At 35.0% G+C, this 25,376-nt stretch overlaps 1 pseudogene; it reads right to left on the bottom strand.

Moving 5' to 3' along the window:
- Positions 1-15,819: 15,819 nt before the first annotated feature.
- On the bottom strand, positions 15,820-23,520 carry LOC115513011 (annotated as a pseudogene).
- Between the last annotated feature and the right edge of the window lie 1,856 nt (positions 23,521-25,376).

The following is a 25,376-nucleotide window of genomic DNA, read 5'->3' as shown; positions in this document are numbered from 1 at the left end:
TTTGATGTTATATTTTTGAAACAAAAGGTTGGAAACAGGCAAAATTTCTATGTTGTAGTCTGGAGGCAGAATTCCCTCTTTGAAAAATCTGACTTTTCACTGTATATCTGCACCTGATTGAATGAGACTCATGCACATTATGGAGGGTAATCTCCTTTGCTTAAACTCACCTGATTTTTAAAATTAATCACATCTAAAAAATACTTACAGAAATATCGAGACAAATGTATGACCAAACTACTGGTCACCATAGTCTAACAAGGTCTATACATAAAATCAACCATCACTTATGATAAATATCCTGTTCGTTCTCTCATGTGCTTGTATAGTTTTTATTTCCTTTCAAAATACAGCTGCTGGGAGTCTAATATGACAACTCTAAACTGTGTTTGTTGGCCCTAATCAATAAAACACTGTTTTAGCATTATTTGTCAAGATCTTCCTTTACAAGAATACCATTATTTTGCCTTCAAAGTTTAACCTTAATGGTGAAAAAATAAGCTAGTATTAGACATGGAGGTGTTAATCATGTGATGAAAAGACAGAGGCACCACGGATTTCAAAGGTTTAACTAATGTAATGATCTACAATGGGTGAAGTCAGTCATTATCACAGCACCTAATCCAAGATAACAACACTAAAAGTCGGATGAAACAGCTTCAAATTTCTTTTTAGGAGATCATATTTAACCACAATGTCTAGATGTCTAAATATGTGAATGACAACTAAATAGTCTAGCTCTATGAATCTGTAGACAGACATTCAAAATATAAAGACATTTTTCATTTAATGCCAAATAGTCAACATAGCATATGTAATGATTGGAATAGGAAATATGAAATGTGTTGGTTCAAGGCTGCTCAATAAAAGGAAATAATAAATATAAAGGTGAAAGTCATAGAGAATTAGAGGAAAATCAATATTTGGGGTGCCTAATTTTACTGCAAAGGACCAGATAGGCTAGTAGATTTTCCAGGCCACATACAGTCTCTCTCAAGTATTCTCTTTGATTTTTTTTCTTTTCTACAACATTTTAAAATATAAGTAATATTGTTACCTCATGCGCCAAACAAAAGTAGGCTTCTGTCAGATTTATCTTCAATGTGTAGCTCTTAAGTAATTACATAATTCTTTAAGAGACATGCAATGACAAGAGATGTCTCCTCACTCTTTCAAGTGTATTTATAACCTGGCCCTTTCTTTCCTGTATTACATAGGATTTGGCTATGGGTAATAGAAAAATCTAAAATAAGGGAGGCATACCAAAGATAGCAATTTATTTCCCTCATGTAAACTTCAGAGGCACAAATCCAAGTCTGATCCACAAACTTTTTTAGGGATCCGGACTCCTTCAAATTTACCAGTCTACTCTCATTCTCTTGGTTCAAGGTGGAAGCTGTGTCCTCAGGTGGATGAAGGAGAAACAAAAAGATGTGAAAGTGACAGCATCAGATGTATAATCTAAAGAAGTGTTCAAGAAAGCTTCTGTAAAACACTTATGTTTGCATCTGTTTTGTCAGAATTTACTCATGGGAGTATATCTAGCTGCAAGGAAAGTAGTTGTCCTTATGCTGAATAGCAGTGTATCCAGTTAAATTTTCTGTTTTTATAATAGAAAGTAAGAAAAGATTAGGGGATAACTAATGGTTTCTGCCATGATTCTTCCTTAGTTGCATAGGAAGCCCAATTATGGTATGTAAACATTTAGTCCCATTACAAAATAAGTATAGCAGATAAAAATATACTATTCATATTATTTAAGCTGACTAAGCTATCAGTGAACATATTTTAACAGTTTAGTTTAATCATTTCCAGAAATATTATTTTGTAATAAGAAAACACATGAAACTAAATTTCTCTGAGAAACAGTACCACAAGGCCTAATTAATCTAAACACACACACACACACACACACACACACACACACACATATATAGCCTTACTAATGGCTCTATATATGACATTACTAATGACCTTACTGATGATTATATATATATATATGACCTTAATAATGACTATACCACATTCTAAAAGATATTTTTTTAATTTGTCAATTTTTTATATTCTGGTATAATCCAAGGAGAAATTCTTTAAATAAAAATGTACGAATGAGCAGAATCTTTTTAAATAGTTCATTGTTCTAAAGGAGATTTCTTTAATGATACGTTTTGCACAAATTATTTCCGAGGAAAATAACTTTACTATTTGTCATTCCAACCACAATAATAAAAAATTAGCAGATAATACATTCCCTCATATTTATAGCTTTCTCATATGCATTTTTAAATAAGTGAAGGCTAGCATTAAAAGAAGTTGGGATGTGAGTGATATGATGTCTATATTCCTCACATTTCCATTTGTATCTATATATATTACCTAGATTTTTGCTTTCTTACACTTTCTACACACACAAGAAAAGCTATTTAAAATATTTGTTTTAGCACTAACTTGGAAATAAGCATTAATTTACACACATATCCATAGATGTTTGTGATCAAAACAATAACATAACAAAAAAATAAAATAAAGGATTGAAAATATTAACTTTGAAAACATATATGATGCTGTACATCAGCTCATAAACAGGTGGAAACAATCCTCAAATCACTTCAAAGTAATAATATATAATATAATACATTAAATGAAGAGTTTCTACAGTGAGTCCTTCCACTTACATTATTTGGATACATTTTCAGAAACAACAGAACCACAACTGGTACAAACATAATTCATCTATTTTTACTAGACATTTATTAAACTGCTATATTGTACTAAGTTTGATTTAAATTTATTCAGAATAGGGGTGCCTGAGTGACTCAGTCGGGTAAGTGTCCAACTCTTGGTTTTGCCTCAGGTCCTGATCTCATGGCTCGTGAGATTCAGCCCCTCACTGGGCTCTGTGCTGTCAACAAGGAGTCTGCTTGGGCTTCTCTCTCTCTGTGCCCCTTCCCTGCTCATGTGCTCTCTCTCTCAAAATAAATAAATTAAAAAAAATAAATTTCTTAGAAATAAATTACATAACATAGTATTCCTGTTTCAACGACAATACTAACCTTTGCATCAAAATTATATCTGGTGACAAAATTAGCATTGATCTAATTGAAGAATGCTTCCACACATGTAGTTACAGAGTGATCTATCTGGCAGTCCTTACATGTAGTCATTTTGAATGCATTGGAAGTCAACCTGTGCAGTGGCTGGTTCTCCTTTCCTGCAAGTTCTTTTATTTCAAGAGTAAATTAGTGAGCAGTAATTTCATTCATATTTATAAAAACAAGAATTCAAGGGTTCAAGAAAGAGAATGATGAGAATCGTGTATTTAGTTCTATACAGGCAAAACCAAAGCTTGTCAATTCCAATTACATATGCCATTAAACTACTGATTGCTTTTATTTTGTGAATTATGTATTAGGTTTATATATACTTGTGAACTATTAAGAAGCCATCAAACTCAGCACAGAGATGTGAAATCCAAATGATTCACATCTCTAGAGAAAAACAAATATGCTTCCAAATATTCCTAAAAATAGAAAAGGAAACAGAGAAAGACAAAGAGAAGCAAATGAATTTGGCTGAAACTTTAGTTTGTTTTTTTTTTTTCTTTTTCTGTGACATGTCCCTTATGAATATTATCTGATCCTTTTATCATGGTTGTCACGACCTACTACAAAATATTCATCCTAGGATGTGTGGCATAGGCTATTATGATAACTATAACAGTACTTTATTTATATTATAGAGTGGCACCTGCTTGCATTTAGCATTTACAATGACTAATGTAATTATTTCCCTGTAGAATTTTTAGAAATATCTGAGTCGACTTTATCCTACTTTCTTTACTACAAAATGAGATGTAAGTTTTTGAAAGTGACTACGTATTTTCTTGAACTTCATTCAGGTAACATAAAATATATTAAAGTAACTTCTCCAAAGTGTGTAACTATTATTTATGAAAATGCATATTTTCAGTACAGTAAAATTAACACCAAAAGAAGTGAAATAATTAATTGGTTTTAGTTTGTAGCCACAGCCAGGAATCCATTCTTGCTCTGTTCCAGAGAGATTTGAGTAATTGCTACTTAATAGCAGAAGACAGTTATATACTTACTCCTTATTTCTCTGATGCTTTGGGAGTTCTAACAATGTTTGTTTCTGGTATCAGATGGCTGACATTTATGTAATGCTGGGCTTCTAATAAACAGTGGGCAAACATGATATTCTACTCGCAAATGTAAGATTTTAAAAAAATAGTAAATACTACTTCAGAGTCTGATTTAAGACACTACTCAAAAGCCATCATGAAATACACTGTTTCATATGTGTTTTCCTTACTGCAAGTTGAATTTATTAATAGTTTGTTTGGTAAAGTAAAAGACATTCACAAGATTTATAGCGGAAACAATCACAGCAGATCTTCACCGTATTGTGCTGAGGTTTTGTTGAGCTCATGGCATCCTGTGATTAACTGCCACTGGAGACAGAGTTTGTAACAGGGCTGTGTCACAGCTCTATGTCACCATGTTTCATAAAGTTACTGGTAGGCCTTTAGGGAGGGTAAGTGTATAAACATTCACTTAACAAGAGATGTATGGGCAAGCTGTGAAAGTAATGAGTAATTGACTGCCATTCGGGATTTATTTGGAAATCTTTTGACCCCAGCTCCACCTCACATAATGATGAATGACACCTCCTTCTCTATTAAAGGGAAACAGCAAGCTTGGGCCCTGAGCAAGCACTCTCAAGTGTGACTAAAAGTCACAGTGTTTCAGTCTGTGGCGATGAACAAATAGATCCTGAGTATGTTCAGATTCCCATTTCCTTGCTCAGTAGTGAAATTAATAAATTAGGTAAATAAAACACAATAATTTATTTTTTGTAGGTTTCAGGTGGCAAATCAGGGTCGCCTGGGTGGTTCAGTAAGCTAATCATCCAACTCTTGATTTTGGCTCAGGTCATGAGCTCACAGTTCCTGAGTTCCAAACCCACTTTGGGCAGGTGTGGAGCCTACTTGGGATTCTCTCTCTCCCCCTCTCTCTGCCCCTTCCCCTCATGCTGTCTCTGCCTCTCTCAAAATAAATAAATAAAAATTTAAAAAAGAAAAACAAAGTGGCAAATCAAATGGAAACATACATGGTTGAATTTCAAATGTTCTAATTTCAGGGATGTTTGTTGTTGGCTAAACAAAGCAAGTATAGTTTCTGTTTTCCAGGAAGTATAGTTTATATTTCATTCATTCTGCTACAGTGTAGAATGGCCAATCATCCACACAGTCTTGGTAATCTTCACGGCCTTATTTAAAAGAAGTACCTTTTACTACAGTTCATTTTCTCAATAATCATACTTATCCCATCAAAGAATAAAGCCCTCTGTCTTATAATTGGGTTCCCTCTAATCTGTCAAAAGAAGACATAGTAGTTGGAGAGAAAAGGGACAGAATAAACATTGACAGGATTAATAAATAACATTCTATATAACTTCAAAAAGTGGAATCAGTTTTCTTATTTAAGTACACATTTATACTTTTTAGAATGTGATTATTTAAACATAAAGCTATTACAGGATACCTTTTAACTCAAATTTAAAATTATGAGGACACCATACATTTCACGTAACAATGCGAGGATTAGGAAGAAATTGAATGACAGCATGAAAAAACTTGTAACATACCTTATGGTCTTGCCCTCAACTACAGTGCTAGCTTCTTAAACTTACTTTGGATCTGCAGCCATGAAATAATTCAGTTTTTAAACCTCTGACTCTTTAGGTATATCATCATTGTTCTATGACTCGAGACAAGCTGTGATTCAGGGATATAAGTGGTAGAAAAGAAGGATGTTGTAATCCGTCTTGACTTAAATCAAAAATATTACTTTAGGGGCACCTGGGTGGCTCAGCCGGTTGAGCATCCGACTTTGGCTCAGGTCATGATCTCGAGGTCTGTGAGTTTGAGCCCCGTGTCGAGCTCTGTGCTGACAGCTCAGAGCCTGGAGCCTGCTTCGGATTCTGGGTCTCCCTCTGTCTGCCCTTTCCCTATTTTCTCTCTTTCTCCCTCTCTCTCTCTCTCTTTCTCAAAAAACTAAAATAAACTTAAAAAAATATATTAGTTTATAATCTGCTTTCCAGTCTCATCAGTTTAAAGAATTCCATGGCACATTTGCCAATATTCTTATTTCAGAAATTCCCCCAAATCATCCTCAGGCTACATGTGGCTTTAGTTATGTTCCCCATTTGTTCTTCATCAACATTATATGAGCTTACTTAGTCACATTTGGGCAAAAGTACACTTGGTGAGAGTTGAACAGGTCTGCTTATAAATTTATTACTAATACAGGAGGGGGCTAAAGATGGAAGACTGTTATAAAATGTCATTTGCTTTGACAAAAAAGTAATGATATAAACTGGAGAAAAACAGAAAAGAAAAAGAAGAAAGTAGAAGCAGCTTACGATTGCCTATGGCTAATAGATAGCAGGCAAAAGACATTTAGGAGATGGCCATCTGAACGGAAGTAATGTAAAGGTAGATGAAAGGAAACATGTGTATTAACGTCAAAAACTACGTACACGTGAAATTTTATCCTACCTGCAAGCTAACAAGTCAGGCTGCCGGTTTCACAGGAGCTAGCAGTAGACAAGCCACCCCTGACAGAGAGAATAGGACACTATTCTCATTCCCTTCACTTCCCTACTGCCAGGTCCCGAGGGGGGGGTGATGTTGAGAAGGGCACAGGTGGAGGTTGCTCTTACAGTAGGTTCGTGTCACAGCTGAGGAACCCCAAATTTAGGAAGCTTACATCTTTTAACGTGGGCTGGTAGAAAATTTGCCTAAACTTGGCCGCAGCTGGAGACATCATCTGTATTTTCTTGCTCAGAAAACAAATATGTTCTCTTTCCTGGAGATAGTCACTATCTCAGTCTTCCAAGGCTGTTTGCAATACAAATGTCCTGAAGAAGTAGTTAACAAAAGCTTATGCAGACTTGCAGAAACTCCATGAAGAATTGTCTCCAGGCAATTAGGAAAAAGGTGACCGCTAGAAAAAAAAAATTGTAAAGTTTCCAGACTACCAAAACAAAACAGACAAAAAATGTCAATAGAAATAGACCAGTATGTGAAAAATATCACATTAAGTGTGACACAAAGAATAATGAAATAAAGTGATGGCAGATATGAGACTGAATAAAAGATTCTGCCCCCAAATGTAAATGGGATTTTTTCTCTTTTCAAAGACAAATAATTTCAGAATGACTTGCAAAGGAAAATCCTTGTGTATGTTTCTAGAAGGTATATACCTAAAATAAAAAAAAAGATACTAAAATGAAGGAAAGACAAAAAGGTATACCAGATGAATACAATCCAAAATGAAATAGGGATCAGGACCTGAAAATGAAATAGGTATCGGTACCTTAAAAGGTAAAATTCTCCGCAACAAAATCAAGACAAAAGACCCTTCATAATATATTAGCACAAATTCCAAAGTGAGGATATGGCATGGATAAATATCCATGAACCATAAGACAATCACCATCACAAAAAGCACCACTGATAAAATTGACAAGGAGTTAACAGAAGAACAATAAAAATATGTTAATTTAATATAACAATCTTAGCCTAAGATAAATCAAGTTGTTAAATTGTAAGTAATAGTTTATAATCTTTTAATACATAAAGGATATGATCAATAAGGTAAATTCTATGGATGCATTATGACTCTGCATTTGGATGACAATACAAATTCTTTTCAAATGCACATGGATCATTCAAAAGAGGAAACGGGATAAGGATATAATAATTTTATGTACGTTAATTATAATAAAATATCTTACTAAAAGGAAACATCTAAGAACTAGTTCATAACTTAACTTTGTAACACATATTAATAAAGCACCTTCTTCCTTTTTGGCAATATTCTCGGCACTGCTGTGACTACATTACTCAGTTCATATATCTCCTATTACACTTTGTATAAATGGTGTATTCGTGCATTGTTTCTCTGTTCTAACCCTCCATATCCATTAATGTAAAATTGCATATAGTTTTGATTCAGTTGCTAGATCCAAGATATTTATTAAAACACACACACACACACACACACACACACACAGAAAAAAAAGCCTCCATTTTCTTCATATATAACAGTCCAAACAAACAAAAAAGATATGTGCCGGAAAGACTGCTTCATATACTTTCATAATTGTAAATAACTTCAGAAGAATTGAGAATATGAAATAAAAAGTAAGGGGAAAGTACTCAAGGGAGGTTTGGGTTAACATTGAAATAAATGGCAGAATAAATAAAAGAAAAGGAAAGCACTGTTGATTGTGCATAAAAGAGAAAAATGAGAAGGTAATGAAAGTTGATTGTGGATTGCTCTGCTTCCTGTACGTTGCCGTTCATAACGCATCTGCATGTCTTTTTCTGCTTTTATGATTTTAATTTCATTTCTATGCAGTATTGCTGAAGCACAAGCTGTATCAATATCAATGAACTATTAGAATGCCTCTTTTGAATTATATTTTTTAGCAAACCTTTTCTAAGCAGGAACAAGCTGAGTCTTTTCAATATTCCAAAAGAAATCTTAAGCAGTTACCAGGAAGCCGTACTTGTGAAGACTTTTAAAATATAGAACAAAGTATATTTTAACTTAATTCAATGAACACTTATTTAAATAGGATAATTTATCGGATAAAGAAGTGGCAAGGCTAAAAGCAACTGAAAGACATTCAGGAACCAGGTTCTATTCATTAAGATTTTATGTATTTGGAAAAGAAGAAAGTAAGTTGCCAGCTGATTTACTTATTAACAATTCTAAATTCCATTATCAATTTTTAAAGTATTATAAAAATATATAATATTTTGGATATTATTTATATATATGGATATATATGGATATAATATATCCAATGACTTTCTTTTTTTAAAAATTGTTTTAACATTTATTTATTACTGAGAGACAGAGAGAACAGAGCATGAGCATGGGAGGGGAAGAGAGAGGAGGAGACAGAATTTGAAGCAGGCTCCAAGCACTGAGCTGTCAGCACATTGCTGGACGAGAGGCTTGAACTCACGGACGGTGAGATCATGAGCTGAGCTGAAGTCGGATGCTTAACCAACTGAGCCACCCAGGCACCACTATCCAATGACTTTCAATACAGCACTGAAATAAAAATTCAAATCAACATAATCATATGAACTGATAGATATTAAGTTGAGAACAAATAAGAATGAGAGATATGTTACCTCTTTGTCAGTAAAATTTTACCTTTAATTTTTTACTTTAAATACCTCAGAATGAGCGTTTTACTCACTGATATAAGCATGTATTTCTTATACTTTTATTATTTCATTACAGAATACATTCTATCCAAATTAAATATCAAAAATATCATTTAATTCTATACAATAAAAATAATATCATATGCATTTGGAACTAGACTATGGAAAACATAGATGTTTGAACAGATTTGATGTTTATTTATTTATTTTGAGAAAGAGGGAGAGAGAGGGCACAGACATAAGTGGGTAAGGGACAGGAAGAGAGCAGGCTTCAGTGCTCTCAGTGTAGAGCCTGACACGGGACTTGATGTCACCAAACAGGAGATCACGATCGGAGCCAAATTCAAGAGTCTGATGCTTAAATGACTGAGCCACCCTCGTGGCCCTCAGTTCATCATATTTATATATATTTATGTGTCAAGTGTTACCAGTGGAATGATTAAACTTACACAGCTTACCTATCCCATGCTGCTCAAGCCATTTTCTGCTTCTCTTGTGTCCTTGGCTGAAGACCACTGACCTTCCCTTGAAATACCATGGAGAAAAAAGGTCAACATACAGATAAGTCTACTTCTCATAGAAAAATGTTAGCTATATTTCCATCTAGGTATATGTTGCAAAGACATATGCTCTGAGGAAAGTATATGGGTATTAAGTGTGCAAAAAATAAATTCTGGGGGTGCCTGGGTGGCTCAGTCATTTAAGCGTCTGGCTCTTGACTTTGGCTCAGGGCACCACCTCATGGTTCATTAGTTTGAGCCCCTCCACTGGGCTCTGTGCTGACTTCATGGAACCTGCTTGGGACTCTCTCCAAGTCTCTGCCCCTCCTGTGCTGTCTCTCTCAAAATAAATAAATAAACTTTAAAAGATAATAAATAAATAAATAAATAAATAAATAAACAAACAAATAAATTCTGTATTTCTACATGTAATGAATTATTTACCTATGGAAGCCTGCTCACAAGTTTGTACATGTTTGTCAGTCCATTTCCATTGAATTCATATCTTCTCTCCCCTCCATATTAAAAAAAAAAAATGACAACAGCATTGTGTCTTAGCAAAAGAAGATAACTGGAGGACACATCCTCACCGAATTAAAGCATTCATAAAATTCCAGAGGTCACTAGATTCGTCACCTGATCTGTAGGCATTTAGTCATTCAATATTCCAGTATATTTCCAGCAAACAATATAAAAGCTGTCAAGATCATTGATATTGGTTCACATGTGGGCTAGAAGTGTGCTGATGTAATTTACAACCTGATATTGCAGCATATTATACATGATTAATTCACTTAAGTTTTCTTGTTATGATGTTTATTTCCTCAGCTCCTTTTACTGCTAACTTATAATGATGGGGACCCAGACAATTACCATCATCTATACATACCACATCTATAGGTAAATGAGAGTGAACCTACATATGATAGAGTTTGGCATAGTGTCATAAGAACAAAAATAATCACCCAAAATATCTATTAGTATGCATCTTTCTTAATAAAATACATTTTTTTATCAAGTTATAATGGAGTTGCCCTATTTCCTTCTCTCCAGCTAAATCTTCTCTTCCTTGTCCCCCAAATAAATACTTAATTATCCAAGCATTCAATATGATGGAATAATAACTTAGAGTATGTGTAAATCTTAACAAAGTTCATACTATTTAGATTTATGAACTGCAATACATCTTAAAGAAGGAACTGATTTCATAGATTTAGCTCATGCATTAAAGAATTAAAAGCTTCTACTTCAGAGTTAAAAATAAGCATAGATTGCATACCATGTAGACAAGTTGTTCTAGATGGGGAAAAATACCTAAAGTTACATATATCATCCTCCTGCGAAATTTTTAAAAATATTCCACAATAGTTCATAAATAATGTAAATATACTAAAGATAATTTTGTTAAGGCAAGAGGTTGTACCAAAACATTCCACAGTATTACCCATGAAAGAATAATACTCAATATCGAGGGAGGATGACTGCTGTAGAATTATCCCTAAACTTGACATTGTTCTTAGAAGAAAAAGTAGTTTAGGATTCATTCTAAATTAGAACTTTTTCAAATGCAGTTTCTCAAAGACCAAAGACTCTTATCCAATATATCTTAAGTAGGATGTGGAAATGGGCATTTTTAAAACCATCCATATGATATGAACAAAAACGATTTGTGAACCATGTTTTGTGAAGTATTACAAGTTTTTGTTGTTTTGTTTTGTTTTGTTTTGCTTTGCTTTATTTTGTTGTTTTGTTTTGTTTTTTAGTTTGGGAAAGTGTCTGGGCTGTCAAATGTTCCATGCTGTAAAGTGCAGTTCCGAGGATGTGAGTGAGAAGAAGAAGGCAACTGATCAAGTGACCTTCATTCTATGGCACAGAATTACATGTTCCCTTGCCACTGACATCAAATGTGGCATTCAAAGATGCATAAACATGTTCAACAGTGCTCTGGGCAAACCAACATCTTGGGGCGCCTGGGTGGCGCAGTCGGCTAAGCGTCCGACTTCAGCCAGGTCACGATCTCGCGGTCCGTGAGTTCGAGCCCCGCGTCAGGCTCTGGGCTGATGGCTCAGAGCCTGGAGCCTGTTTCCGATTCTGTGTTTCCCTCTCTCTCTGCCCCTCCCCCGTTCATGCTCTGTCTCTCTCTGTCCCAAAAATAAATAAACGTTGGAAAAAAAAAAAAAAAAAAAAACAACATCCAAATCCTGGCTCATTTAAGTTGTTTAGCACATATGAAACATACTAGAACTTTCCAAATAAGTTTAAATATTGCAGAAAAATAAAGATATATATATATATATGTATATATATATATAATATTGAAGAAAAAAATATATATGTATATACAGGTTTTGAATCGCATCTCACTTATCTTTTATTTTAGAGATCATAGGTGTTTTGTTTTTTTTCTTTTCTCTCTGGACTAAAGATAGTTATCATGTCTCAGAAGGCCCCTAATTTCGTATTTCCCACTGAAATGACTTCATTTTCAATTAATATTTTCTCTCCTACACACAGATGTCTGGACTTACCTTTTGTAGTTATATCAGCCTATGTTCATCATAATACAATAATACTGTAATATATAGTTGATACAGAGATGGCCATGCATTAACAAGAGTCTTGATACTTGTGAGTCTAAACTAAGAAATAATATTTATGTTGGTGTAGAACTTTAGAGAAAGAAGACTTTTGCCTCTTTTTAAAATTTTCCTGTAAAAAAAAGGAAGGAACCCTAAAACACAAACTCAGCATATCTAAAAGTCCAAATGTATGATGGAGACCCATCAAGTCAAATGATGGTCAAGCCGGGTATAGGATGAAATTGATTGGTCACCTGGAGTTTCATATCAGAGTTAACCCAAAGGTAAAGGTAAAACCCCCTTATTTATAGGAAAAGATTTGATTACAAATGGTATGTGAATAGGCTCTGGCACTCATATCCCAGAGTAACGAAGGAGTTGAGAATAATTAAAAAACATAAAGACACACTATTTTTGTGTGAAGAAAAAAAATCCTCAGAAATTTGCAGTTGATGTTCTGTACTGACCAGAAACAAACGTACACTCTGTACAATATTGAGATTCATCATAAAACAAGGAAACTCTCTGGTGGCCTTAAACACACAGCTTTTGGTTACTCAACTATGTGAATCACCTGCAAATTGCTAACAAAGAAAGAACTCTCCACATTGCATCATTCAGGGATTGGTAACATTTTTTTTGTTAAAGGATAGAATCAGTCTCAGGTCTGACATGTGAAGAGCCGAAGTCTTCACTCCTGTTCTCACCAGAAGAATAGGGAACAAACTGAAATCAATGACTCTTAGTTCCATCAGAAGATTGCCACCACGAAACAAATGGCTGTCCCCAAAACTGGAGGGATAGGCAGATACAGAGAATCGTAACTTACCAGGAACAGAAAACGTTTCTAGAACCAGAACTGAAAGAAGCATTCAAAGGTTAACTAACTAATTGCTGGAGACTAGACATATAGTAGCTTGAGAGATAAAAGTTCCTAGAGGCTGAGTCTTAGGGGATGCCTCACATTTTTGTGAGTTTTACCTCAAGCAGTCTTACCAGATTCTCAAGATGAAGCTAAGAGAAAGCTGCTTTCTTGCTCTGGCATAGCCAAATGAAAACTAACCATTTTGTAATTGCCCAGAATTCTTTAGACCCTTCAAGAAAGGAGAAACCATTTTACCTAACCAACCTTAGAATAATGGAAATATCTAATTCTAGCCATCACTCATCCTCTGTTTTTACTTAAGTCTAAATAAAGCTGAGAAGCATTTGTGAAGCACACAGCCCAGGAGCACAGGCTCACTATTGGGCTGAGTCCTGCTCAGAATTCTAGAATGCTTCCTCTTTTCCCCACATTTCATCAATAGGGCCTATTTACCTCAGTTCTCTCACCTGATACATTATGACCAGCTTTCAACAAAACTCACAAGGCATGCTGAAGGCAAAAATCACAATCTGAATAGACAAAGCAAGCAACAGAATCAGATGTGACAAGGAATTTGAAATTGTCAGCTGGGGATTTAAAATAACTCTGAGTAATATGCTAAGGACTCTAATGTAAAAAGTGGAAAACATGGAAAAAAAAGAGACAGGTAGTATAAGCTACTCTAAGAAAGAATAAAAAAGAAATGGTAGAAATAAAAGTATTGTAACATAAATGAAGAATGCTTTTTGTGGGATTGTGAAGAGACTGGAAAGAGTGAAGGAAAGAGTAATTAAGGTTGAATATATGTTAATGAAAACATTCCAAATTAAGAAGGAAAGAAAAAAGAAATAATGAAAAAAGGGGGGATGTGTAACAGAATATCCAAAAAATGTTGGACAATTTCAAAGGGTATAGCATATGCAAAATGGGAATACCAGATAGAGAAGAAACAAACAAACAATATATTTAAGGTAAAATGGCTGAGAATTTTCCAATGTTAATAGTAGAAAACAAACCACAGATCCAGGAAACTCAGAGCACTGTGACTAATTTATAAATGAAACTTTGATCAGTATGTATTTATAGGGAAAAACAAACAAACAAACAGCAAATAATAGGATTTGGTACTATCCATGGTTTAAGGCCTCCACTGAAAGTCTTGGAATATGTCCCCCTGTGGATAAGAAGGGACTACTGTATGGCATTAAATGCTTATTTTAGAGAAGAAAAAAGGTATCAAATCCATCATTTAAGCTTCCACCTTAAGAAACTAGAAAAAAAAAGACATTAAATGAAAAACAAGAAGAAAGACAGTAAGAAAAGAAATCAATGAGATTGAGGAGAAAAAAAAAATAGAGGAAAAATAATAGAACCAAAATTAGTTGTTCAAAATAATTGATAAATTGAAATCTCTCTAGATAGACTTATTAAAAAAAGAGAGAAAACACAAATTATTCATGGCAGGAATCAAACAGGGGATTTCCCTACAGATCCCAGGGATGTTAAGAAGATAAGAAAGAAACACTAACAACTCTATAACCAATTGCTTGACATAATCAACCAAAACTGAATTCACAGTTTAAAATATCCCAACACAGAAAATTCTAATTCTGCACCGTTTCATTAGTGAATTCTACCATTTAAGGAAGATATAATACCAATTCCACACCATCTATTTCCGAACACAGAAGAAGAAAAATGCTTCTTAACTAATTTTTATAAGTTCAGCACTACTCTGATATCAAAATCTGACAAACACATTGAAAAACATTGAAAACATTGAATCAGCTAAAAACATATGTTCACTCAAACACTTATTTACGGATATGATAGCAGGATTATTTTTGATAGTCAAAAAGTAAAAACAAATGCCCATCAACTGATGAATAAACATAATATACATTAATAGAATTAGATATTGGTTAGCAATAAAAAAGAATGGAGTAATGTTAACATGCTACAAGATGAATGATCTTGAAGACATCCTATAATGCAAGAATACCACCACTTGGTCGATAGGACAAATTTCCTGAGGAGCACAGGTTTTAATTCACTATACTTCCCCTTTTTCTGACTCCTTTCTTCACACCACTTTCTTTTAGATCGGTTTCATCCTGGGGACTCCTGGGTCATTTAAGGTTACACATCGGCTCAGGTCATGATCTCATGGTTCATGAGTTCAAGCCCCACATCGGGCTCTCTGCTGTCAACACACAGCCCATTTCAGATCCTCTGTCCCCTTTTCTCTTCTGTCCCTCCCCTGCTGGTTCTGTCTGTCTCTCAAAATAAATGAATAAACTTAAATACATTTTAAAAAGATAGATTTCATCCTGTTAAAAAAATATTTGCTCTTATTTGTAAAGTGAGGTAAATAACAACCTGATTAAAGCATGCCATGATTTAGTTGAAGATGCTCAGGGATCAAACTTTTGAAAAAGGTCAGTCAGCTTGTTAACAGAGACCATCAGCGGCTTGCAGAACAAAAAAAATCAGATAATACACGTTTGCTAAAATAGATAAAAAAGAACAAGCAGTTAAAAATGGGTGAAAAATTCTAGGGTTTACTGGGACCTAGATAATCAAAGGCAGACAGGTGACCTTTGACTAAACCAATTCACTTGTGGAGTGAGCTATAAAGGAGGGCCCAAGATAGAGTTTCGTTGCCAACAGCACCCACAGCCAAAGGGCAAACTCAGAAAGTCCCCTCTGATAGAAACTAGAAAGGTCTGAATAGTCTTTTCTTGAGTAACGCTTGGCACACATCATCCTCTAGATTGGATGGGTTTGACTACCCAGAAGGATGGGGCTCTTTGTGCTGGTGGCAGTCTTGTGCTAACCCCAGATCCTTAGCTAGGAGTGTTGCTCCAAATCCACCCTGATACTTATTGGCAGATGGAACTCCATCCATCATCCCAGGTAGAGGATTATGTTGCCTGACCAACACCATCATAAGCTCATATTTAGGATTTTAACCAGCAGTCTTGGGTCAAGCCCTAACCTGATTCCAAGTTTCATAGCTTCATCAGTTGAAATCATACTAATAGCGATCATGTTGTTGCAGATCTTTGCAGCCTGCCCAGTCCCAACAGCTCCACAGTACTCCATATTGGAGTCCATGCACCGCAGCAACTCTTTGTAGCAGCAAATTCATCTTTGACTTCTCCCACCAAAAATAGGAGGTTTCCAGACAGAGCAGCTCCCGCACTACCAAGAACAGGGACATCCATGAAAACTGCTCCCATTTTCTCAACTTCTTTGGCCAATTCTCTTGAAACTGTGGCATCGATAGTACCGCAATCTATGGAAAGTGAGCCTTTCTTCACTTTTTTTAGAGTTTCATTTGCTCCAGAATAATCTTCTATTGCATTGACACTCATAGGCAACATTGTAAAAATTCTGTCAATTCTTTCAGCTACATCTGCTGGGGAAGACACTACCTGCTCACCTGCATCTTAAAGCTCTTTGCATGCATCAGGGAACACATCATAAATAATGAGTAGGATAGTCATTTCATGGGATTTTTGTCATTTTTCCCCTTTATTGCCCAGTCCAATGAATCCAACTGAACACTTAGAAACCAATGACCCAGAACACACCTTTGCAAGGCTGGCGGCTGCCAGTCATTGTCAGTGCCTCTAATACCCAGTCCAGAGGGGGCTCAACAGAGCCATAAGGAGGCTGGCCTACTGCCCCAGCCCCGCCTCCCAGTGGTAACCCCCGAGGTTTCCCGCTGGCCCACAGACTGCTTTTACAAACTATTAAGTGCAATTTAACAGCAAAGGCCTAATCGCATCATTGCTGTGTGGATTAAATTTGATAATGTCATTTGCAAGCTACAAAGTGCTTTATCAATATATGATATATATTTGTATTATGTTACATATAAACTATAATGTTATAAAACCAGATGTTTTATTATTATTTGTAAATTTATTAAAGTCTAACTTGTTTAATATTCATCACCTTGAAATAATAAATTATGACTAGTGAATTGGTAAAATTTCCATTTATATTCCTCTTATCCCCTACTGTATGCATCCTGCCTCTACTTTGAACTTTTTGCTAGTGTTTGGAGTGTTTCTTGGTAGCAACTTTGGGGATAGAGTATTATTTGATCATTTTAAACTATATTTTTAGAAGGAAATAAATTCTCTCTGGGTTTAAGATAATATAAAAATCAAAATCAATAGAGAATATATTAGTCTGGGATTGGTTTTGAAAGTTCTCAGATGGATCAGGGGGTCAGAGCAGTGAATTGAGTCTCCTTTCCTTAATGGGTTTTCCCTTATATTATTTAAAGTACTCAAAGAGAATTAATCCTTGTTGTGGAGAACATTAAAGGAATGGATCAATTTTTCCCTCAAAGGAGTTTTCAAATAACCCATATGACCTTTGCCTTTTTGATTGTTAAAATCCTAAGATATCTTATTGTGTCTCTTGAGGTTTCTTTTTTTCTTCTTCTTTTTCAATATTTGTGTTAGGCGTTGGTTTTTGCCTGGGGCAAGAACCTAGTAGAGGAGAAATAGTAATGTTTTAAAAGCACAAGAATCTAATATGCATTTCTAAATCTAACCTTTAAAGAGATATTTTTTTTTCTTAAACAAAGATGAATCTAGGCAGAAATTTTGGAGGACTTGAAATTGCAAAAATTAAACTTCTATAAATATTTAAATAAATGTTTGTCTGTATTCAAGTGTTTATTTGACCATAATAGTAATCACTTTCCCTATTTCTCAATATCACTTTATTGAATCAAGGAAATATATGGACATTCTTACAAATATGGACATACTCCTGCTCAAATCACTTTTTCTGGCACTCATAAAAAAGATACATTATTTCATTAAATCACCTATGGAGGCACTTCTTCCATATTAAGAAAAAAAATCCTCTAGTTCATAGAAATTTGGCCAAACCCATATATCCTGCTTTTAGAAAGACCACTAAGCAATTTCACATCTGATTTTATTCTTAATCATAATTGAAGAGGTAATCTCAGTTACTAAGTTCTCTGATTATTATTTAATTTCCAATATTAATTTATTTTTCTTACCCTACATGCATGATGCCAGAGTGGAGAGTTTTGAGCTTAAGTACAATTTGAAAAATGACAAATCACATGGGGTTAACAGAGATTTTGAAAACATTTCTGAGTGATTCCTTTTTTCATTAAAGATAACTTTAAAAAAGAAATGAAGTTATTAAGATGACATGGCTCTTCTCAAAAATTATTTTGAAATATTATATTTTCACACTTCCTATTTTTAAAAAAAAACATTCCAAATCTGTTCATATGGAAATAGCAAAATTATATTATCTTTATTTAAGATCCAATTCATTAATCCCTTTGTGCTAGGAATTATTACTATCTCTTTGCCACCTGTAGGACTGCCTGAGTCAAAAGTCAGATTTTTTTTAATTAGTAAACTTCCCTCTTTCTTGGAAAAACACACAAAATATTCCATTACTATCCTTTTGAAGTCTTTATGATCTGTAGTGACGTCCACTTTCATTTCGAATATCGGTCATTTGTGTTTTGTATTTTCTCAAGCAGTATGGCCAGAAAGCATTTCAATTATATGGATTATATCAGTTTGGGCCCTCCTAAAACCAAACACCAAGATGGGATTTGTTGCACAAAGGATTTGCTATGGAATTGTCTGTGAAGGATAAGAGATAAGGAGGGGACAGAAATCAGCTGGGGAAATCTCCAGACCACAGTGCAAATTTGACAGCTGTGAAAAGAGAAAAAAGAGAAAGAATGGGATAGGAAGACCCTCTGACACAGCATGGTTCTGAGAAAGCTTCAGTCATAGCAATGGGTTTCCCTATCAGAGTAATCCTGTGTTAGGAATGGGCCAGGACTGGTACCCTGGCTGTGCCTTGTCTTTGAGTGGTCCCTGAGTGAACACCGATGGAGCCAAGACCATCGGTCAAGGATACTCTTCACGTCAAGTTTCTCTTGAAAGAGATCTGAGTAGAACACTCCATGGGTATCAGAGTCTATAGTTTTCATGAAAAAGATAACAAGTAATTCATTCAGGTTCTGTGAGAAGCTCTTCCATAGACCCTGTGAGTCTCTCTCCCTGAGGAGAAGCTGAGCAAAGTGAAGTTTGTAGAATAAATTACAGCCCCTATACTACTCACTCTTGAGGTGACAGCAAAAACCTCATTCTCTAGTTCCTAATGAATTCTGGTACCTCTTCATCTTTATCTATCATGCTGGCAGGTCTTTGTAGCCTCCTAGAAAGCATGACTCAGATCCCCGTTCCCTTTGGTTATCATACTGCTTTCTTGGGCCTGGTTATCGTGCATGCCCATTTATTTACCATTATAAACAGGGAAAGGTAAACCAAGGGGCATCCAAATAGGTAACTTGTGTTTTATATTTCTCTTAGTTGCCATTTACAAAAAAACAGTACAATCTTCTTCTTTTGATCAGGGCCAGTTACTCTCCCTAAGATGGTGATTATTTTTCACCTGCTGTTTCTGGAAAACTAGAAGTCCAAACGTTCCTGCAGTGGTGATATCTTTGAGTTCAAAGAAATCCTTATGGCATTCCCTTAAAGAGTGTGACCTCTTTGTGGAATAAAATAGCCAACCCCTGAGTTTTGGGTCAAGAAGCAAAAAGTCCTCCATTGTTCAGTGGGAGGGATGCATCTGGGGCCACTCTTGTTTCCACTGATTAGTACTTAATCCCATGTATTCTTCCTTTGGTAAAACAGCTCCATATAGAGGTCTCTGATTTGTATATATACTGGATACATACTGGAGAATGATACACATTCTCTCAGAGCATTTTTTCTAAATTGTTGCTTTAGCTGTGCCCTTACTAGGCTATTCCAGTGTTCAATAAGGTTGATTATTCTGCAGAGCGCATGGTCATGGGACCAATTCCACACCTCCTTATCTATGAATTTTGTCCTCACTGGGTGCTATATTATGTGGGATTTCATACCTGTAGATCAGGTCTTTTGTCAGCATCAGTATGTTGGTACTTGCTGAGATTCTGCACATAGCCTAGAAAATCTATACCCAGAGTATGTATCTTTCCTTGTGAGGAAAATTCACTGACCGTATAGGATGAAAGGGTCCCAATTTAGCAGTTTGCTACCAGTGGGCTTGTTGGTGTCTCAGGACTCAGTGCAGGTCTCTGTTACTGGCAAGTTGGACATTCTAAGGCACCAGTATCTGGAAAGGTAAGTAGGTAGGTAAGCTACATAGGCAAACCTTGGTAAGTGAAAGTCTATGTAGTTCACTACATACGTAGATTCCATCTTTGCAATGTGGCAAGACCATTTATATGTCCATTGTCTTGCCCTGTGGTGGCTAATAACCAAGGAAGACCAGGGTCAGCTGTGCAAGTCATTTTGGATGTTTAGTGCCTCTTTCATGATGGATACTTTCTGGTTCGTATAAATATCTGTATACATGCTTTTAGCCCCCATCTCCTTGTCTTCATTCTTACCACCCTGTTCCTTCTAGACCCCAAACCAACCAGTCTGGCCATACAGGGCAAACTGTAAATAATATTATTATTAGTTCTAATGCTAATTCTCTCTGGTTCTATTTTTTCTTATGAATAGAAAAGAACAAACACATTAAAGAAATGAGCAACTGCATATAATGTACTGGGGACATATTAATCTGCTTTAGCAGTCTACAGTATTCTCTAAAATTCATTGTTTTGTGTGTGTGTGTGTGTGTGTGCGTGTGTGTGTGTGTGTGTGTGTGTGTAGTGGAATTTTAAATGTAAACATGTAGGGATCGTCAACCCTGCATCCTTTGGCTCCATTCAGGAGATGGCAGAGATAAGTTCTACCATTCTCCTCATCCTGGGAGATATATGTTTATAAATACATAATTAATGTTTTATTAAATGTTTACATTATTTATCATCTTGAACAGAAGGGCAATATCAGAGGCTTCCATTTATCTTTTCCCTGCATGTTAGCTTAAAAAAAAATTAATGTATATTTATTCTTGAGAGAAAGAGTGTGAGCAGGGAAGGGGTAGAGAGAGAGGGGGGCAGAGTATCTAAAGCATGCTCCTCACTGACAGCAAAAACCCTGATGTGGGGGTTGAACTCCTGAGCCATGAGATCATGACCTGAGCCTGAGTCTAATGCTCAACAGACTGAGTCATCCAGCCTCTCCTCCTCTCCACATTAGCTTTTATCCAACAGGTAAAGGACCCAACGTGGTTGTTACACAATCCCAATGATAGATTCAGAGACTAGGGAAATGACCCCTGGGTGGGTTTGCAAACACAGTGATGCTACTGTAAGCTGAACTCTAGCCAAGACTCCATTTATTACATGGCCTCAACAAGCCCTCCCCCTAAAAGTAGAGCCATGAGGATACTTCAGTTCTCCTAGTTTTAATGTCAACTAGTATTTGTGCCCTTTAGTGACCAAAATGTTTGGATATTTCTTTTTCCTGGTGTGTATTCACCTAGATAAATGACCACTAGTACTTTGGGAGAAGAACTGGGGAAACAATACAGGATATAATACTGGGGAAACATTACAGTGTATACTACAGTGAATAATTCTAGGGACCCTGCAACCATTTCAGTCAATGGGTTCCAAATCAGAAAACTGGGTTGGGTCTAGGAATTGAGCAAGAGATGGTGACTTCTTATCAAGGCAACCAATTTTAATCTCCTGCTCTTCCATTCTTCCCTTATAATTGGAAATTCCAATATGTCCATTTTCCTCAGCTTCCCTACCCTTCCTTTATTGTCTGTCAAAGCAATTGCCAGTCACATCACTCAGCATGAAGTATTGCATTCTAAGAGCTACCCTAACAAGGAGTATATCCTATACCTCAGTGTCCTTGACAGGAAGTTAATTTATATAACCTGAGAAAGGACTCCCAAGTAACAAAATTTCTTAGTTATCATCCAACCTTATATGTAGCCCCTTGAATCAATCATACTCTTATTCAACCCCCAAGAATACATCTTAAACTCCTACTGGTACATGTTAGTTAATTTCTGTAGCACCTCTAAGGTGTAAAATTTCTTTTCTCTCTTAACAGACTTTAGCATATTCCAGTGGTTATAACAGGATCTAACCATTGCAATTGGCAAATAAGCCAGAGGAGGATATGGAAGTTTGTGAAGGACCAGCTGTTGATATCTAGAAGAGAAGGAGCAATAGTTCTAACTAGGGAGGGAAGGGCCACCCATGAAAGAAATACTGTCACCATACATACAAAGAAATACAAAGAGAAATACTGTCACCATAAATGCTTGTATCACAACCTCAACCTTTAAACTATAGGTATACGTATCACTGCTTCATGCAACATGCACTGCAGAAGACAATATATTATTTTGCTTTGATAAGTTACATGAATTATAAAGCAATTAAAGACAAAAAAGTAATTTGCCTTTACCTTAATACTTACCAACTTTGATTCATTTCATCTTTTTCCAAAGATTCAGGTTTTCATTTGGCATCAATTCCCTTCCTTCTGGAGAATTTCTTTTCTCTTTTCTTGATGTACAGGTTGGCTGGCAAAAATTCTCTTTTCTTTCGTTTGAAAATGCCTTTATTTAGCCATTATTCTGAAAGGGTATTTTCACTAGTTTCAAAATTTTAGATTTACAGGATTTTTTTTTTTTTCTTTTAGCAAGTTAAGGAGTTCTTCAACTCTTGGTTTTGATTTTGGTTTTGGTCTCTATTGTTTCTGCTGAGAAGTCAGCTGTTAATTAGATCGTTGCTACCAGTATTTAATGTGTTTTTCTCCTATTACTTTCAAGGCTTACTTTGTATTCCTGGCTTCTAACATCTGATTATATTATGCTGCAGCATAGCATTTTTTCCTAATGTTTTTCAGTTTGATGTTCATTGTATTTCATCCACCAAGTTTTGGATATTTTGGTACCTTCTTGTTTCAAACATTTTTCTTTAGCATTCTCTTTCTCCTCCCCTTCTAGATTACATATTACAATTACAGTTACATATATATCAACTTTTTCATGTTATTCAACAGGTTCCTGAATGTCTAGTCATTTCATTTTTCATTGGATGATTTCTACTGGCATGTCTTCCATTTCATTTACTAATTTCTCTATCAATCCTTGTAGTTATTAAATCTAATACATTTTGTTTTTTAATTTTGGAATTTGTGATTTTAAGTTCTAGAATTTGCATTTGGTTCATTTTATTATCTCTTTTTCTCTAATGATACCTCTGATCTTTACCATCATTGCAAATATATTTTGTTTGGCTCCAGTGAGGAAAAGTGTAATAGCCCCTTTAAAATCCTTGATGGCCAGTACCAACATCTGGGCCATGTTAAGCTTGATCTCAGTTGTTTTCTTTTCTTTTCAAAATAAATTTCATCTTAACAATTCTTGTAATGTGTGAGAAGTTTGGAATTTTATCCTGAATATTATGAAGTGTGGGGATTTTTATTTTGTTATTTTTTCAATGTGTGTATTTCTTTTGTTTCAGTAACAATTATCTTGGTGGATCTTCTCCTATAAACTCTGTTTATTGAGCTATAATGCCTCACATGGTTTCATTCTTTTGTGTTTATACTTGGCCCAGGAGTCAGTCAGAAATTTTACTAGACAAAATGTAACTATCCTTTCCCTGGATTTTTTTTTTTTTTTCTACAGGATGCTAACAGGTTCTTCCAGAAACCATAGTTTTTCTACCTTCAGTTTTCAGGTTCCCTCAACCAGAAAGACTGTTCTTTCTAGCTTTGCCTCTGACTGCTTTCTCACAGCTCCAACTGCCCTTGGTCCCAGATCAACAGACACACACAAAAACACACACATACACATAAGGAATTTCCTTCGTATAGCATCCCTTTCCTCTTCTGAATGAATGAATACTCCCCACCAAAGACCATGTGGATACATTCACCTTTAGCACTTTCATTTAGTTGGTTTTCATACGATATTCAGTTTAGAATTCAAATTCATCATTGGCAGAAGCAGAAATAGGAAAAATAAATGCAACTAAGCATTTAGTAATCAATATTAAAATTAAACATAGTACATAAATTAGTAATATAGAAGCCAAAATGTATAATACAATATATGAATCAAAAGTAAAATTTCAGAAATAAATATCTAAAAAAAAGCTATAAACCAAAATTTTAAAAATCATAGATGTAGGAAGTTTGACATTGGTTCATCTCCATACTTCTATATGGAAAAAAATCACTTTTCTTATTAATTTAGTATAAACTATCACTTTTTTTAAGAGGGTATCTTATTTAAAATTACTTAAAGCATACACAAATATTCTCATCGAGAGGAAATGGAAGCATAGCTTCCTGTAACAGACAACATCAATGTGAAACTAAGAATGATTTTAAAAGAAAGATTAGGTTTTCTTGATACCACAAAACATATTTTAGTGGTTTAAATTCCTATTATCAAAGCGGCTAAACACTGACTTATTTTATTACTTTCAGGGAGGGGACATTTCCTGTCTATAGCACAATTACTGTAGTCTAATATATCATTCCTGTGAACTATCAGGATTACTATTGTAACATTTACAAATCTTACATTTTTGACCTTTTAAGCTAACCTAGATTTTTGTCTAGGGACCTATAGAATAAATGTTAAGTATAGGTTTATGCAAATATGCACATTAGTTGGCAAGTTAAATGTTAAAATGATGTTTTGAGGGTAGAAAAAGACAAAATCAAAGAAAATGTGATAAAAATTGATCAAGCTTATAAAGTTGGACATATTTACCTTAGTTTTGGTATTTTTTCAGGGTTAACCTAAGAATTATTATCATGTGAATAAATATAGATAACTAATTAATATCTGCAAATGTTAATACTTCAGAATACTTGATTTTATTGTTTGTGCTCAGTTTCTTTTTAAAAATTTATATACTTATTTTGAGAGAGAGAGAGAGAGTGCATGGGGGATGGGCAAAGAGAGAGAGAGACATAGAGAGAGAGAGAATGAGAATCCTAAGGTGGGGCTTGATCTTGAAAACCATGAGATCATGACCTGAGCCAAAATCAAGAGTTGGACACTTAACCGACTGAGCCACCCAGGTACCCTGTGCTCAGTCTTTAAGTGAAGAAAGTATATTCTTCAATAGCAATATTAACTTTTGTTTTATGTCTAAAGAAATAAAACAATAAGATAATATTTTGGAATATTACTTCCTTGTA

Source organism: Lynx canadensis, chromosome B1, assembly GCF_007474595.2.
Source record: "Lynx canadensis isolate LIC74 chromosome B1, mLynCan4.pri.v2, whole genome shotgun sequence".
Taxonomy (NCBI): domain Eukaryota; kingdom Metazoa; phylum Chordata; class Mammalia; order Carnivora; family Felidae; genus Lynx; species Lynx canadensis.
This window is presented reverse-complemented; position numbering and strand designations above follow the sequence as displayed.